The sequence below is a fragment of the Marmota flaviventris genome, chromosome 4 (genome assembly GCF_047511675.1).
Source record: "Marmota flaviventris isolate mMarFla1 chromosome 4, mMarFla1.hap1, whole genome shotgun sequence".
Taxonomy (NCBI): Eukaryota; Metazoa; Chordata; class Mammalia; order Rodentia; family Sciuridae; genus Marmota; species Marmota flaviventris.
This window is the reverse complement of record NC_092501.1, coordinates 44,840,193-44,857,777: the sequence shown is the minus strand read 5'-3', so window position 1 is coordinate 44,857,777 and position 17,585 is coordinate 44,840,193.

Here is a 17,585-nt window from a genome sequence, read left to right as displayed (position 1 = left end):
AATTGTTTTTCCCAGTTCACAAATGATTTTATATATTTTTTTTATTCTGTGCAATTCAGAATTAAATTGTGGAACTTTCCAAGCCTAGGATAGTGGAAGAGATTTTACCTGCCAGGTTTATGATGAGGTAAACTTGCAAAAGTCTTGGTTCTGTCTCTGATTTCTTTTTCTAGAGGAGCTCTAGTTCAGAGGACAAGGTTTAGGAGTCAGCTGTCTTGCAACTTATACATGACACTCCTCCCAAACTGTACATAGTGACTCAGGAGTCAACTGGCCAGAGGGTCTCAGAAGCAAAAATGTGCATCAAAGGGCCTTCAAACAGTGATGACTCAACTGTAGTCCCTTTGGGATGTGAAGTCTTTCACAAAGCCACCATGAATCTCAGCTAAGCAGGTGCCAGAGTTCCTGCTTCTCAGCATGGTGCTAGAGCAATCTAAAGGACTTGTCTCTTGGTTACTGCTTGCTACTACTGAGCTTTATTTGAAAAAAACTCATGGCTTTCAAGCATTTTCAGTGTGCACATTTGCATTTCAGAAACGCTGGGAACATTTCATATTGAGTTATGGAGTAGGGAGTGGGATGAATCAAGACCAGAAGCTCCCCTGGAATCTTGGCTGTGATGAGCTGGCCTCCCTACATGTGACATTTGCTGTGAATAGAGTGCTTTATTATTATTCTTTTAATCCCATTTTAGGTGTTGTTTCTGAACAATTGGGGAACCTGCATCTCATGGCTAGTATGTCATGCTGCAGCTCATTGATGGTTCTCTAGGATGAGAGGTAGAAAAGTGGTACTGCATATGAATTGTTGGGGAGATTTCTGCTAAGTGGCATGGTTGAAAGCACTGCCTCCTTTACCCTTCTCACCAGCCCCTCCTAGACAGGGATAAGCCTCCTATGTACTCTCCAGAGCTCACTATTAAAATTACAAAGTATGTTAAATGTGTTCAAAAAGATTATCATCCTTTGTTTTTTAAGAGAGAAATTACTATGCCTGTATTTTAGGGAGAACTGTATTTCTCATACGAAGAAACATCAAAAAGCACCAAAAATGATTCCATTCGGGCATTGCTTAATGATTTTGACTAATTCAGAGGAATGTATGAGGAGACAATTGTTGTGTGGACACCATAGGGTGCACTTACATAAACTAATATATCTCTGATGTCAGTCATAACTTGATGACATGCTCGGTGTCATTGCCAGCATATATCCAGTCCGTTCTTGAGCACAGCATCGTTATTCAGCACATGACTGAGAGTAAAACAGCTCTGGGCTCAGTTCAACTGAAATGGAGCCAATTTTGAACCCCTTGAAATTCCTGTGTGAAAAACTTAATCCTGATGGAACAGCATTGTGTGGTGTGGTCTTTAAGGCCAGGGAGGCTCCACACCCAGAGTGAGTTAAATCTGTTCTATGGAGTGGGTTAGTTATCCTGATGTGGCTTTTCTACAAGTGAACTGTTTGTCTAAGGTGAATAAATTCAGGTGTTCTCTCTTGGGATGATTTCCTTGAATTTCTTTTTTATTACATATTTACTAAGCTGTTCCTCTGTGCAAGTCCTGGGTTCTCAGACCTTCTCAACATCCTGAGAACCATCCTTTGGAATGCATAGTAGATGTATCACTTACCCTCACTACCATTTTTAAATGTGCAGTTCAGTGGCAACACAATATTGACCTGTAAACCTTACCACCAACTGTCCACAGAGCTCTTTTCATTTTGTAAAACTGATATTTTTGTGGGCTATGGTTGTGGCTCAGTGGTATAGCACTTGCCTGGCATGTGTGAGACCCTGGGTTTGATCCTGAGCACTGCATATAAATAAATAAATAAAATAAAAGATCCATTTACAAGTAAAACAATAATTTAAAAAGTGTGAGGAGGAAAAAGGAGTACTACTACTGCCATTTACAAGTAACGAAATTAACAAAAGAAAAGAAAAGAAAAGAAAACCTGTACTTTGTAATCATTAAACCACAATTCCCCATTCTCTACCCTGCTCCTTAGCCCCTTGACACTATCATATAGTACTTTTGGTTTCTATGCTTTTGACACTCGAGGTACCTCATACAAGTGAATTTCCTGGATAATAGAGTCATTTTTAATTATTTTTTTGAGAAACTGCCATGTCGTTTTTCACAGTAGCTACACCATTTTGCCTTCTCACCAATAGTGCATCAGGGCTTCCAGTTCCTCAGCTCCTGTTCTGCAGATGCTTTACTCTGGTTATTTGGTTTGTGCATAGTAGCCACCCTAATGAGAGTGAGGTGTTATCTCCCTGCAGATTTGAGTTTGGCTTCCCTAATGATTTGTGATGTTGACCATGTTTTCACATGCTTAATGACAATGGGTTTTTCTTCTTTGGAGAAATGTCTATTCAAATCCTTTTCCCATTTTAATTTACAGCTCTGTGTAAGATGTGGTTCTTTGTCTTGATATCAACACTTTGTCAGATATGATTTGCAAAGGGATTGTCCTAATCTGAGGACTGTCCTTTACTTTACTTCATTGTATCCTTTAGTTCTTTATTTAGATGTAGTCTAATGTTCTTGTGTGTGTGCTTTTGGTGATGTAGCTAAGAAATCATTGCCAAATTCAATGTCATGAAACTTTATCCTCAAGTTTTGTTGCAGCAGGTTTTATGCATTTTTCTAGCTTTATTTATTTCCATTGAGTTAATTTTTCCCTGTGGGGTAAAAGGCCCAACTTGATCTTTTGCATGTGGATATCCAGTGTTTCCAGCAGCATTTGTTAAATCCTGCCTAGTGTTTCTTTGGACTCAGAAATAAATGTTCCATATTTGTTTTCTATGGAAGAATGGATGCCTTCCAAGTGGATTAGGTCACCCAGAGAAAAGGAGAGAACAGAAAGAGGGAGTTGTGTATGAGGGTGTTGAGAGTGTCACCCAGAATCCCATTATTCTGTACAATTATCAATGCACTAGTAGCAGGGCATGAGGTGAATGCCTGTCATTTCGGTGACTCCTGGAGCCTGAAGCAGGAGGATCTCAAGTTTGAGGCCGCTTAGTTGAACCCTGTCTCAAAATGAAAAATAATAAAGAGTTTGGATGAAGCTCTATTGTAAAGCCAGTGGAACAGCTACTGGGTTTATCTGTTACCCTTTGAAAAATGCTGGAAAAACAAAGCCACTGGAGGGAGATGTTGAGAGCCACAGCCAAAGGGGCCCCAGCAAACTTCCAGCTGCCAGCAAACTTCCAGCTGCTGGCTGATGATTGGCTCACAGCGGCCCCAGCAACATCTAGCTGATTGGCTCCTCTGTGGTGATGCTCATTGGGCTGTTTCCCTGCCCTTTCAGACCACGGAGCTGCTCATTGGGGGACTTTTTTGGCTCCGCTCACGTGACCCAGCCAATCAGCCTCAAGAGCAGGAGGATTGTGGGAGGTGGAGAGAAGCTTGGTGGGAGAGAGAGGCTTGTGGAAAGCCGGTGGTGGCAGTTGAGGCTCTGAGGGTTTTTCCTGAGAGGCTGTTTTGTTTGGCGTGTGTGGTTCTAAAAATAAAGTTAGTTTCTTTTGACAAGTGGCTCCTGATTGTGCCCAGCCAGACTGCGGCATTTGGTGGCTCACACCGGGAGCGACTGAGGGTAAGTGGAACTGCTCGCTCTTGAGGGCAGGGCGAGAGGATGGGTAGCCATTTTAAGATTCCTCTTTTATTTTGCTTCACTTTTGTTTTAAGTTGCCTGTCCCTGGAGATGAGTGAGACGGAAGAAAAACCGCTCACATCTGAGGAGAAACTATTTATGTCTGAGGAACAGATAGGGAGAAAGGACGGATGCACATGTCAGGAGGATAGAAAGGCTATAATGACTTTTTGTTGTTCCCTTTTTATTTCATTCTGTCTCGGTTTTGTTTGGCGTCATCTTGTTGGGGTGTATTATAGTAGAAATACGGGATCAGAAATTAGTAAAAAACAAACTGAAAGAGTGTTAAGTAAATGGTTAGAGGAAGGAGGCATCACAGTAAAATCAAGAACAGTCAGGGCATACGTTGATACAATACAAAAATGTAGCCCATGGCTTTTTAAGGAGGAGTTGTTAAATATATCACAATGGAACCATCATGGTGAAGATTTAAAAAGAATAGAAAAGAAAAGCCCAGGGACTCTGCCAGTTGGCACATTGCCATTGTGGATGTTTGTATCTTGTTTGCTTAGTCCAAAGCCTTCAGTTCAGACAATGGTAGAGAAAGGAGAAGACATATTGATTCAAGTAAAAGAGAAGGTCTCTCAAGTTAGTCAGACAGAGGAAATGATTCAAGTAAAAGAGAAGGTCTCTCAAGTTAGTCAGAGGAAAAGATTCAAGTAAAAGAGAAGGCCTCTCAAGCTAGTCAGACAGAGAAAGAAAGTATAAAACAGAAAAAGCCATCAGGGGGAAAGTTACAACAGGAGACTGCTACTAACATCTTTCTATCACCAGAGGGTGTAAGTGTCCAACCAACAGCACCACCTCTACAGGAGACTGCTACTAACACCTTTCTATCACCAGAGGACGTAAGTGTCCAACTAACAAGGCCACCTCCATATGCTGGGAGGCCCCCAACCCCCGCAGTTGATAGTTGGGACCCTGAGACAAGATCTTAAATATTAACATGCCCTGTATTTGAGGCAGGAGGGCAGCGAGTTTACCATGTTTTAAATTTCAAAACAGTGAAGCAGCTAAAAGAGGCTGTAACAACCTATGGTCCTCAAGCACCCTTCACTGTAAGCATGGTCGAATCCATTAACAACTTGAACATGACACCAGCAGATTGGGCTAATATGTGTAAAGCTGTGCTAAATGGAGGACAATACCTGTTATGGAAGGTTGCCAATGAGGAATTTTGCAAGGAGACGGCTAGGCGAAATGCAGCAGCTGGTTATCCTCAGAGAAATCTAGATATGTTGTTAGGAAAGGGACCTTATGTGGATCAGCAGCAACAAATTGCGTATGATCCTGGTGTACATGCACAAATTGCTGTAGATGCAATTAAGGCATGGAAGACTTTACAAGGACATGGAGGTTTACAAGGTCAATTAACTAAGGTAATACAAGGAGCTAATGAACCGTATGCTGAATTTGTAGATAGGCTTATTCAAACAGCTACCAGAGTTTTTGGAAATACAGAACAAGCAATGCCATTACTAAAACAACTGGCTTATGAGCAAGCGAATCATTGGTGCAGAGATATCATTAGACCATGGAAACATGAAGATTTAAACACATATATTAAATTATGTAGAGATATTAATGAACAAGAGCAAGTCATGGCAGCTGCAGTAAAACAGGCTTTAGATGCCAGAGACATTAATGAACAAGGGCAAATTGTGGCAGCTGCAGTAAAACAGGCTTTAGATGCCAGGCCAAGAACATGCTACAATTGTGAACAAACAGGAGCCCGATGCCTTTCTCTCGTGGAGAAAGGCATCAGGCTCCATTGCCAAAAAATGGACAGGGGGACAAACCAGAGGGAGCGGAGTGTTGGACATCTGCGCCTCCGCCAGAGTAGTACTAACTCCAGAAATGGGAGTTCAAATCATTCCCACAGGGGTAAAAGGACCTCTTCCCAAAGGAACAGTAGGCTTATTATTGGGACGCAGCTCTTCTACTCTAAAAGGACTTATGATAAGTCCTGGGGTAATTGATCCCGATTATGAAGGTGAACTAAAAATTGTAGCCAGTTCTCCAAAGGGTATATCAGTAATTTCACCAGGAGATAGAATAGCACAGTTACTAATAATACCCAGCCTACATGATAAATTTTCCAGTCATGCTGTAGAAAGAGGTTCCAAGGGATTAGGCTCCACAGGTGTAGATTGGGCTATGCTTTCTTTAAATTTAAATTCTCACCCCATGCTAAAACTAAATATTCAAGGACATGAATTTAATGGGCTACTGGATATAGGCGCAGGCCTTAGCATCATCTCTCGTCAAGAGTGGCCAAAACATTGGCCATTACAACAAGCCACTCAAACGCTTCGAGGCCTAGGAGTGGCGACTAATCCCCATAGAAGTGCAATGATATTAGATTGGAAGGATCCTGAAGGATGTGAAGGAACTATACAGCCATATGTATTGGATTATCTTCCCATAAATTTATGGGGATGAGATGTCCTAGATCAATTAGGTTTGACATTAACAAATAACATCAATCAAAATGCACCCACTATTATGGCTAGACAAGATTTTAGGAAAGGAAAAAGATTAGAAAAACAAGAACAAGGTATAGCAGCACCAATACAAATAGATCAAGGAACAGACAGACATGGGTTGGATTTTCAGAAAGGGCCACTGAGACAATAAAAATTACTTGGAAATCAGAAAGACCAGTATGGGTTCCTCAGTGGCCCCTGACTAAAGAAAAGATACAAGCAGCCCATGACCTGGTCAAACAACAATTAGTGGAAGGACATATACAACCTTCTGTATCTCCCCATAATACTCCCATTTTTGTCATCAAAAAGAAATCTGGTAAATGGAGATTAGTGCAAGATTTAAGAGCCATTAATAATGAGATGGTTATTATGGGACCTGCTCAATCAGGGATTCCTCAATTGTCTGCTTTGCCAAAAACCTGGTATATTTTAGTTATAGATATTAATGATTGTTTTTTTTTCAATTCCAATTCATCCTGAGGATAGTCCAGGTTTTGCATTTACTATCCCTGCACTGAATCATGAAGGTCCTGATCAGAGATATGAATGGAAAGTACTCCCTCAAGGGATGGCTAACAGCCCAACTATGTGTCAAATTTATGTTAACAAAGTAATCCAGCCACTTAGAAATCAAAATCCTGAACTACAAATATTTCACTATATGGATGATGTATTATTAGCACACAAAGATAAAAACACATTGCTAGAATGTTATGCCACACTTACAAACTTATTAAAAAATTATAATCTAGAGATCACAATAGATAAAGTACAATTAAATTTTCCAATTAATTATTTAGGAGTTCTATTATCCTCAACCATGGTCTGTCCACCAAAAATTCAAATACGAGTAGATCAACTCAAATCACTTAATGACTTTCAAGTTATTAGGAGACATAAATTGGATAAGGCCTTATCTAGGTATACCAACAGGTGAGTTGGGACCTTTATTTGATATCCTAAAAGGTCCATCAGATCCAAATACACCCCAAATGTTAACACCTGAAGCAAGAAAGGCATTAAAAATCATTGAAACATATATGGAAAATATGCATTTGTATGGAATTGATATAAGTTTGCCTTTATTATTTATTGTACTACCAACGAAAAATATTCCTACAGGAGTATTTTGGCAAGAAGGTCCATTATTATGGATACATTTATCTTATTCTCCTAACACTATTCTTACTAGGTATCCTGAGGCTGTAGGACAATTAATACTCAAAGGAATAAAAGCAACAAAGGGAGTGTTTGGAATTTCTAATAAATTTTGGTTTATTTTATTTTATTTATTTATTTTTGTTAAATGGGGTTCTTTTTAAATTTTTTTTTTAAAATTATTTATTTATCCCCATTAGATACATATGCCAGCAGAATGCATTTTGATTTACTGTACAGAAATGGAACACAATTTTCATTTCCTGGTGGTCCTCTATGTAGCTTTGCACCATATGTGCAGTCATACATGTACCTAGGGTAATGATGTGCTTCTCATTTCATCATCTTTCCTGCCCCCAAGCCCCTTCCCCTTACCTCCCTCCTTTTCAGCTAATCCAAGTTCTTCCATTCTTCTCATCCCCCTCCCATTATGGATCAGCATCCACTTATCAGGGAGAACATTTTTGTTTGAATCCATCCCATTTGTTGATTTTTGCTTTAATTCTTGCACTATAGGAGTCTTATTAATGAAGTTGGGGCCTAATCTGACATGATGGAGATTTGGGTGCAAGGTCTCAGGTTTAATTCTTAGGTCCTTGATCTACTTTGAGTTGATTTTTGTACATGGTGAGAGATAGAGGTTTAATTTCATTTTGTTACATGAGGATTTCCACTTTTCCCAGCACTGTTCGTTGAAGAGGCTATCTTTTCTCCAATGTATGTTTTTGGTACATTTTTCTAATACTAGATAACTGCAGTTAACTGGGTTAGTCTCTGCTTCCTGTATTCTGTACCAAGGTCTACAGGTCTGTTTTGGTGCCAATAACATGCTTCTTTTGTTACTATTGCTCTGTAGTACTGCTTAAAGTCTTGAATAGTAAAGCTACCTGCTTCACTGTTCTTGCTAAGGATTACTTTGACATTCTGGGTCTCTTTTTGTTTCCAGATAAATTTCACAATTGCTTTTTTTTTTATTTCTATGAGAAATATAATTGGGATTTTGATTGAGATTGCATTGAATCTGTACAGTGCTTTTGGTAGTATGGTCATTTTGACAATATTAATTCTGCCTATCCAAGAACAAGGTAGATCTTTCCCTCTTCTATGGTGTTCTTTAATTTTTAATTTTTATTTATTTATTTCAGCGTGCTCTAGTTTGTATCGTAGGTCTTTCACGTATTTCATTAAGTTTATTCCAAAGTATTTTATTGTTTTTGGAGGCTATTGTAAATGGGGTGGTTTTCCCAGTTTCTCTCTCTGAGGATTTGTCACTGATGTAGAGAAATCCCTTTGATATAGGTGTTCATTTTATATCCAGATATTTTACTCAATTCATTTCTTAGGTCTAGAAGATTTCTGGTGGAATGTTTTGGGCCTTCTAGGTATAGAGTCATATCATCTGCAATTAGTGATAATTTGAGTTCTTCTTTTCTTATCCATATCTCTTTAATTTCTTTGTCTGTCTGATTGCTGAGACTTGAGTTTCAAAACCTATGTTAAATTGAAATGGTGAAACAGGGCATCCCTGTCTTGTTCCAGTTTCTAGAGGGAATGCTTGCAATTTTTCAGCATTTTGAATGATGTTGGCATGGGGCTGAGCATAGATAGCCTTTACAAGTTTGAGGTATGTTCCTGATATCCCTATTTGTGTAATGTTTTGAACATGAAATAATGCTGTATTTTGTCAAATGCCTTCTCTGCATCTATTGAGATGATCATATGATTTTTGTCTCTAAGTCTATTGATGTGATTAATTACATTTATTGTTTTCCGTATGTTGAATCAACCTTGCATCCCTGGGATGAACCCTACTTGATCATGTACTATCTTTTGGATATGTTTTTGTACTTGATTTGCCAGAATTTCATTGAGAATTTTTGCATCTGTATTTATTAGAGATATTCATCTGAAGTTTTCTTTTTCTGATGTGTCTTTGTCTGGTTTTGAAATCAGGGTGATATTGACCTTATAGAATGTGTTCCCTGTGTCTATTTCATGAAATAGTTTGAGAATTATTAGTGTTAGTCCTTCTTTTAAGGTCTTACAGACTCAGCTGTGTATCAATTTGGTCCTGGTCTTTTCTTGGTTGGTAGGTTTCTGATGGCATCCTCTATTTAATATTAAGGCCATTTTGATGATATGAATTTTTTTCTGTCTTAGAACATGAGAGATGTTTTAATTACCTAATGAATGATCAACATTTCCAGAAATTTTTTTCCAGAAAAGTATTTTTGTTGTTGTTTGATCTTTTTTTATTTTTTATTTTTTTAATTTTTTTGAGACATATTCTTGCAATATTTCTGGGAGCCTTGTTAAGTTGAGGAAGCAGACTTTGAACTTTCAGTTCTCCAGAGTTGCTGGTATTACATTTGTGCACCACTGTTCCTATAGATTCCTACAAATTTTAAATCTTCCTTCAGTTCATGGTATGTAGTTTACCACAACAGAGGTTGAAATGCAGTCATAGGAAAAGCCAGCTCCACATTTCAAAGTCATATCATAACAAGTTTTGTGATGAGAGAGTCTGTCCATTTACTGGTCCATTATGAAGTTGTGAAAAGTTCAATCTGATTTTTATAAATCTTGACAGATTCATGGAATGAAAGAACAGAGGATACAAACAAATGTGGTTTGAGCAAAAATTCATTCATTTCTTCAGTCACATGCAAGATCAATGTAGCTTTCATCTATTTTCTTTATCTATTAATCTTCAAAGATCATATGCATGGTAGATGGGGCTGCCCAATAGGACCACACCTGACATTCTTGGAATGTTGTTTTATTCATAATAAATGGACTCACACCACATCTGCTCTCAATAAAAAGTAATTGACACAAAAATGATTTGGAGGATGTGTGACCACTGTACAAATTGCAAAGGGGAAGCTGAGAATGAGAAAGTAAAATGGCCTCAGTGTTATGCAGTGTGCCATTATGCCCATGATTGTGACTGAGCACCATGGAATTGTGGTTAACTCCCTGAGTTAGACTGTAAAATCTGCTGTTAAAGCTTCATTAAAAGTGATGGGTTGCTCTCAAAGACTGGTTTTCAGAAAAGACACAGATGCTGCACAGTGTTTTTGAGTTGGCTTTAGTGAAGCCTCGCTAATGAGCAGGGTCTGCCACTGCTCACTTGGTGTGTGTGCAGGAGCACTCTAGTTCATTATTGTTGACTTTGGATTGTGAGTCCCTGCCCTCCTCTTCTTCATGAATTAAAATTCCAAGTGTCATTGCCCTGTCCCTAAATGGATGCCTGAATAAGCTGGAAGAACATCTTAGATGAGATTAATTCAAAATGAGTTTATTTAAGAAACTAACAAAATGACTTGTAAATCAGGTAGCCTTCAGAATCAGAACAGATTTGAAGAACTGTGGGCAATAACATAATTATGTAGCACTGATGGAAAACAGAAGTGATGTATAGAGACAATTTAGTTGTTTACAGCTAATTTTTAAGTGATTTAAAAGTTTCCACATGAACCAAAACTCAATGTTAGCTTCCCATTGCTGTGACAAAATACCTGAGTTAAGCAACTTCAAAGGAGTTCCAGAGGTTTCAGTCCATGATCCCTGGGTCTTGTCCCTTTGGCCCTGTGGTAAAGCTGAACATCATGGTGGGAATCATGTGGTTGAGCAAAACTTCTCACATCATGGTAGCCAGGAAGCAAAAAGAGACCAGAGAAGAAAGGTCAGGATCCCAACATCCTCTTCAAGTACATAATCCCAAAGACCTAGTGCCCTCCAATGTGTTTCTACCTGAAGTTGTCTCCTGATGTTTCTCCCACCTCCCAGTGGTACCACAGCCTGGGAACCCAACCTGCAGCACATGGCCTTTAGAACTATTTGAGATCCATTGCACTAAGCTACTGGGATGGTACTCCATGTTGATTTGGTCTGTTTATTCTATTTTGGAGCCTAAGCAAAACCAATGACTTCCACATGTTTTATTTCACAACCCTAATTCAGTTTCTGCATTTCATGTAAGCACCAGAGCAAATGTCTTTCCATGATCCTGGATGTGGTGTGGATCTTAGGTTCTAATCTCTTCATTTTTGTGACTGAAAAGAGAAGAAGCCTCTTGAAACTTTTCAATTAGGAAATGGGTTTTCCTCTAAGTTTTACAAAAAATATATTTTGATTGACAAAAGGATATTCAGATGCAATTTTAATACATTTATTTCTGAAAATTCAATAAATATTTTCAAAGACTCAATTGTATGATATGGTTTTAAAATACAACAGAAGTTTTGTAGATGAGTCATCTTTGTCTAAATAGTGTCATGGTAATAAATAACTCCAAACATTACATTAGATTCATACATAAAATAAAATTGTCTTTTGTAAATTAAAAAAGAAAAGAAATATATCTAAGAGGTGATAAATCTTTCTCATTATTACACACATTTCAATCTACTTATATTTCATTGTTTGATGAAAGTCACAAGACTAAATTGAATTCAAAGCTCTAAAGTCAACTATTCTTAAAAGACATATCCTGGCCAGGCTGGTCCAATGAAGATATGCAAAGAACATTTTACCCTTATAAGAGAGAACATGGTTCAATTATTCAATCAGGGTTATTAGTTTTCATTCTTCTGTCTGTCAGCTTTCTGTCAGTATAGCAAATAACTGATATAATCAAGTTGTAAAGATGAATGGTTCCTTTGGCTCCATTTTGGATATTTCACTCCAATGTCAATTTAGCACACTGCTTTTGGGCCTGGAGGAAGGCTGCACTTCATGGTGAGAGCATGTGTTGAAAAAAAAAAAAACTGCTCACCTTAGTCCTGGGTTGTGGATCAGTGGTAGTGCTTGCCTAGCACATGTGCAAGAGGCACTGGTTGGATTCTCAGTACCGCATATAAATAAATGAATAAAATAAAACCCAAAATCACTTGACTTTGAGAGCATACCCCCAATGACCCAACAACTTTCCTCTAGGCCCTACTTCTGAACATTCATCATTTCCCATGAGCAGCATGCTGGGGACAAATCCTTAAGCATCTCAGCCTTTGGGGGACTCTCACTTCCAAACTATGGCAGTCTCTTAAGTACAAAAATAATCTTCTACTTCTTTGGAAGAATAGAAAAGACTTTATAAATAGTTTGGGCTCAAATTTCTAGAACACATTTAAGCTTATGGCAGATTCACATAAATTTACCTTCCTAGTAGATATCAAAAATCAAAATCAGTAAAACACACTAGCATTATGTAGAAGAAACAGGATCTAGGCAACTAAAATAAAAAATTATCATTTACGACACCAGAGGAAATGTAATATACAGCCAATGTAATACCAAGATGTTCCTGGGCAGAAGTTTGAGCATCCTTTTGCTTCAGATATGTTTACCCTTATTAGGTTAATTTCTGCTCCCTGAATGAGGCACCCAGTCTAGGTCCTCATTTTCCCCTCACCTTTTATGATCTCATTTGTAGGGATGGTAGAGGTCATGGCTCTCTTAGTATTTTGTCATCTCGTTAAAATTCTGTGAGTACAGATAAAGTATCATTTCTTTATTCAAAAATGTGGTTTCTTTTAGTTTAATCTTTTTTTTTTTCCTCCTGGAACTAACAGACATGGTCCATACACAGACAAGTGTGACACACTCAGTAAGGGCTAATGTAGCTAATTGTGTTTAGCTCCTAGATTACATTAGTCATCCCCCAACATACTGTCTAATATTATCTGTTATCTTAAATATCTTAAACTTATAAGTTGTATAAAAATTACACATTGTTTACCTTATGGCAGCATAGGCAACTGAAATTATTTCTCAGTAGAATTCAGAATAATCATTGTTTTAAACCAAAGGAGTGATAGGCATGCCAACCTGGCACCCATGCAAATTTTCTGAAGCCATACTTCAAATGAGTACAAATTCTTCAAATAAGAACAGTAGCAAAGTGATACTTCCACATAAGGTTGTATAATTATCCTGTGTCTAACCCAAAAACTTTTTCCTCAAAGTGGGAACAAAATATGTATAAATGACAGTTCAACCAGGGAAACAGAATCAGTAGTGTGTGCGTGTATGTATGTGTTTGTGTGTGTGTATTTATGGGAGCTTAAACCCAGGCCTTATACATGCTAAGCACATACTTACCACTGGGCAACATCCTTAGCGCTACTTTTTCATGTATCATGTGGTCATATTTGTCTTCTTTTCCTTTGTTGCCTATGGTTTTAATGTCAATCCAAGAGGCCATAAACACATTTCATGTCACTTGTATCATTTCTTTTAGGATTTTTATAGCTTCAGGCCTTCATTTAAGTCTTTGTGTATTTCATGTTGTTTTATACATATGGTGTGAAATAAGAATCTCACTTCATTCTTTGAATATGAACATCAATTTTATTTATAATAAATATTTAAGATCCTGTCCTTTCCCCACTGTGGAGTTGGACACCCTTGTCGAAGACCATCTTTCCATATACACATGGGTTTCTCCCTGGCTGACTTTTGTGTTTCAATGTTCTGTCTGTTGCTCTTCATGTCAGTACCATAGTTTTTACTGTAGAATTGTGAAGTGTTGAATTTAGAATTTGTGAGATCTCTTAATTCTTCCATCTTTGGATTTCTTGGGCAATTCAGAATCTCTTGAGAATTCATATGAATTTTAAGTTGTTTTTTCCTATATATAAAAATATACCATTGAGATTTTAATAAGAATGCATTGAATCTGTACAGAAGTGTGGGTTATATGGAAATATTATCAATATGAAGTCTTTCAACTCTTGAACATTAGATACCTTGCTGCCCCTGACCAGTGTGGGCAGCTGAACTAAGATCACTCATGTGAATTTGCAGGGACACAAAATAAAACACAGACACAATTTACCTTTACACAAGCTTCAGGACAGCTTCCCTGGCTTTTCCTGAGGTTCCCAAAAGGCACAGCATGATAAATCCACAAGAGGGTGACAAGAGAGGGAACATGTACAGAAGTGAGCTTTTATTTGGGGGGGGGGGGACTCTTGTTCTTAGAAACTTCTATTCAAAAAAGGCCAGAAGGGGCAGGACTACAAGGGAACAGGTTAGTTCCCACCTACGGGCACACCTCACAAAAAGGACCTCCTTGCTCTCTGAGCAGGGGAAAAGACTGAGACACAAGTCATGGCACCACTGTGCCAGACTACAGTGATCTTTCACATCCCTGTGGTGCATCAGGACTGGAAGGTGTGGTCATTCAATGTGGCACCCCACAACACCGTTTACTTATTTGTTTTTCATTCCAGTTCTTTCCATTATGTTCTGAGGTTTTGAAAAATTGAGTCTTTTGCTTCTCTGGTAAGTTTTTCACTTATTTTATTCTTTTGCAATATTTATTTGTTAGTTGTGGCTGTCCACAATACCTTTGATATATTTATTTATTTTTATGTGGTGCTGAGCGTCAAACCTGGGCCTTGTATGTGTTAGGCAAGTGCTCTACCTCTGAGCCACAACCCCACCCACTATGTCATTCTTTTTGTTGCTTATGTAATAAGATTTATTTCTTCAATTCTTTTTTGGACTGTTCATTTGTAGCACATAGGAACATAAGTTATTTTTATCCTATAATTTGATGAATTTTGAAGTCATCTCTGAAAGTTTTGTGAGTAACATTTAGGCTGTTTTTTCTGTCATCTGTGAACATTACCTCTTCTTTCTAATTTGGAGGTTTGTTAATTCTTTTTCTGGCCTACTTGCTCATAGAGCTCCTAGTACTCTGTTGAATAGAAGTGGCACGACTGAGCATCCTTGGTTCCTTCCTGATCTTAGAGGAGAGGCTTCCAGTCTCTTACTGTTAAGTTTGGTGTCAGCTGTGGGCTTTTCTTATATAGTTTTTATGATGTTGAGACTGATGCCTTCTATTCTTGGTTTCTTAATTGTTTCTGTCATGAGTAAGTGTTGAACTTTGTCAAGTGTTCCCCACCCCCTGGCATCAACTGAAATGATCATGTGGTTTCTGTTCTTCCTTCCATGAATGTAGTAGATTGCATTGACTTTCCACATGTTGAATTATCTTGTATTTCAGGAATAAAACCAATTTGATCATGATGTAGGATGTTTTTATTTGTTTTTCATGTGTGTGTGTGTGTGTGTGTGTGTGCTATTGTGGATCAAAACCAACACCTTGTGGACATTAGATAAATACACTCTTCTCTGGTTTTATTCTTATTCCTATCATTTTTAAAATGCATTATTGAATTCACTTTGTTAGAATTTGTTAAATATTTTTTTCACAACATTTGTTAGAATTTGTTTATCTATAGTTTTCTTATACTGTCTTGGCCTCTGAAATCTGTGTAATTCTGACCTCAGAAAATGAGTTTAGAATTCCTTCTTATTACATATTGCTCAGTTAGGTTCTGTTTTCTTTTTAAATGTCAGTGTTTCTGCTAATCGTGTCCTGGTTTATATAGCTTTTCCTCATGTGTTTGTTAAATTTTATATGTTTTGAGAAATTGTCTTCTTCTTCTTCTTCTTCTTCTTCTTCTTCTTCTTCTTCTTCTTCTTCTTCATGAATCTGGGTGTTAAACTTAGGGCATTGTACTTGGTAGGCAAGCTCTCTTTTGTTGACCTACATTTCTAACCCATACTTTTTATCTTGACACAGGGTGTCACTAAGTTACCTATGATGGTCTAGAAATTGTGACCCTTCTGCCTCAGCTTCCAGAGTTGCAGGTATTACAGGCATTCACCCTCCATGGCTGACCTAGTAATCTTCTGGGAGAAAATAATTTAAACTTTGCTCCCATAACTCAACAGAAATTCTCAATGCTGTATCACAGGATACAGAGATAAAGAGTACCTATAGGGGTGTTCTAGAGTGATGGCTACAGAGTAGAATGGGCATGTGCCAAGATGGAGCAAGCCCCTTGTTCCACACTTTTTCAAGGCCATAATGGAGAAAAGGCAATATGATCAAATTTTCAAAAATATACATCAAGCATTGTGCATACAGAGAATCAGGAGCAGTTGCTTTTACTTATTTATTTTTTAACTTTTTATTTTGTCATGCATAAATGATTGTGCAAGTGAGTGGAGGAATGTGAGGCTGGAAAACAGGAAGGGTCCTTATCCTAACTGACTCTGGGTATCAATCTGTTGTGATCATTCAGCTAAGGCAAGTTAGTGAAGGTTTTTTTTCATTTGTTTGTTTTCCATTAAGGAATTGAAAATGTCTGGTGTATACTGCATGAAGGTGAAGTTGGAAGCAGGGAAAATGAATGATTGAGAAAGCTCTCTATGATGGGAATGGAGTTAAGATTTCATTATGTTATGGGTTAAACTATATGTGCCTTGAGCAGAAAAACTCCCTTTTACAGTGGGACTCCATTTCATATAAAAAAATACCTCTCACAAAAGAAAACCCACTTCACCCATCCTTCTTATCAGACACTGTTAAGCAATGCATATCAGCTGAAAATGTGTTCCTTTTATTCTTATACAATGGAAGATGTTCTTCTTTTAGTCATCCCCTCCTTTTTTTTTTTTTTTTTTTTTTTTTTTTGCAGTTGTCACCAGGAGAAGACATGAGTTCCCTGTCCAAGGGCATCATCCTGTTTTAGGTCACCAGGAGGCCCAGATGCTATATGACAACAGCGCCACTGCACAGCCTTATTGCCTCCAGCAGGCTCCACAGGGAAAAGCTGGCTCCTTTCCTGTGGAGACATGGGGACTCCCCCGTGAAGAGAATGGCTCCTGTGACTCTTTTGTGTTAGATGGACAGCAAGTTGCTAGAGAGCAGCCCAGTTCCCCAAAGCAGCAGGTCTGGGGTGAGGGCTATGAACTATTTGATGGCTTGCCTTTGCCCTGTGTCAGTAGTGCACAGGGAAAGATGCAGCAGCAGCAGGACATGGACCTCTTTGATCTGTGGGGACCACAGCAGCAGAGTGACTGGGGATATTATAATCTACAGCTGCAACAGCCCCAGAGTTATCAAGAGAAGCTGCCTGTTCAGGACCCACTTCTATTGTCTGAGAAGCACAATGTCTTGGGGCAGCAGTTGCTCTCCTTTCCTCAAGAGCAGGATGCAGATTTTCAAAAGAATGGAGAGGACTCAAGGTCTCAGATTGAGTGCACATCTACTCCACAAATGGTGTTGAGTGTTCTTCCAGAGCCTATTGCAATAGATGGACAGCAAGTTGCTAGAGAGCAGCACAGGTCCCCAAACCATCAGGTCCGGGGTGAAGGGTATGAAATATTTGATGGCTTGCCTTTGCCCTGTGACAATAGTGTGCAGGCAATGATGCAGCAGCAGCAGGACATGGACCTCTTGGATCTGTGTGGAGGA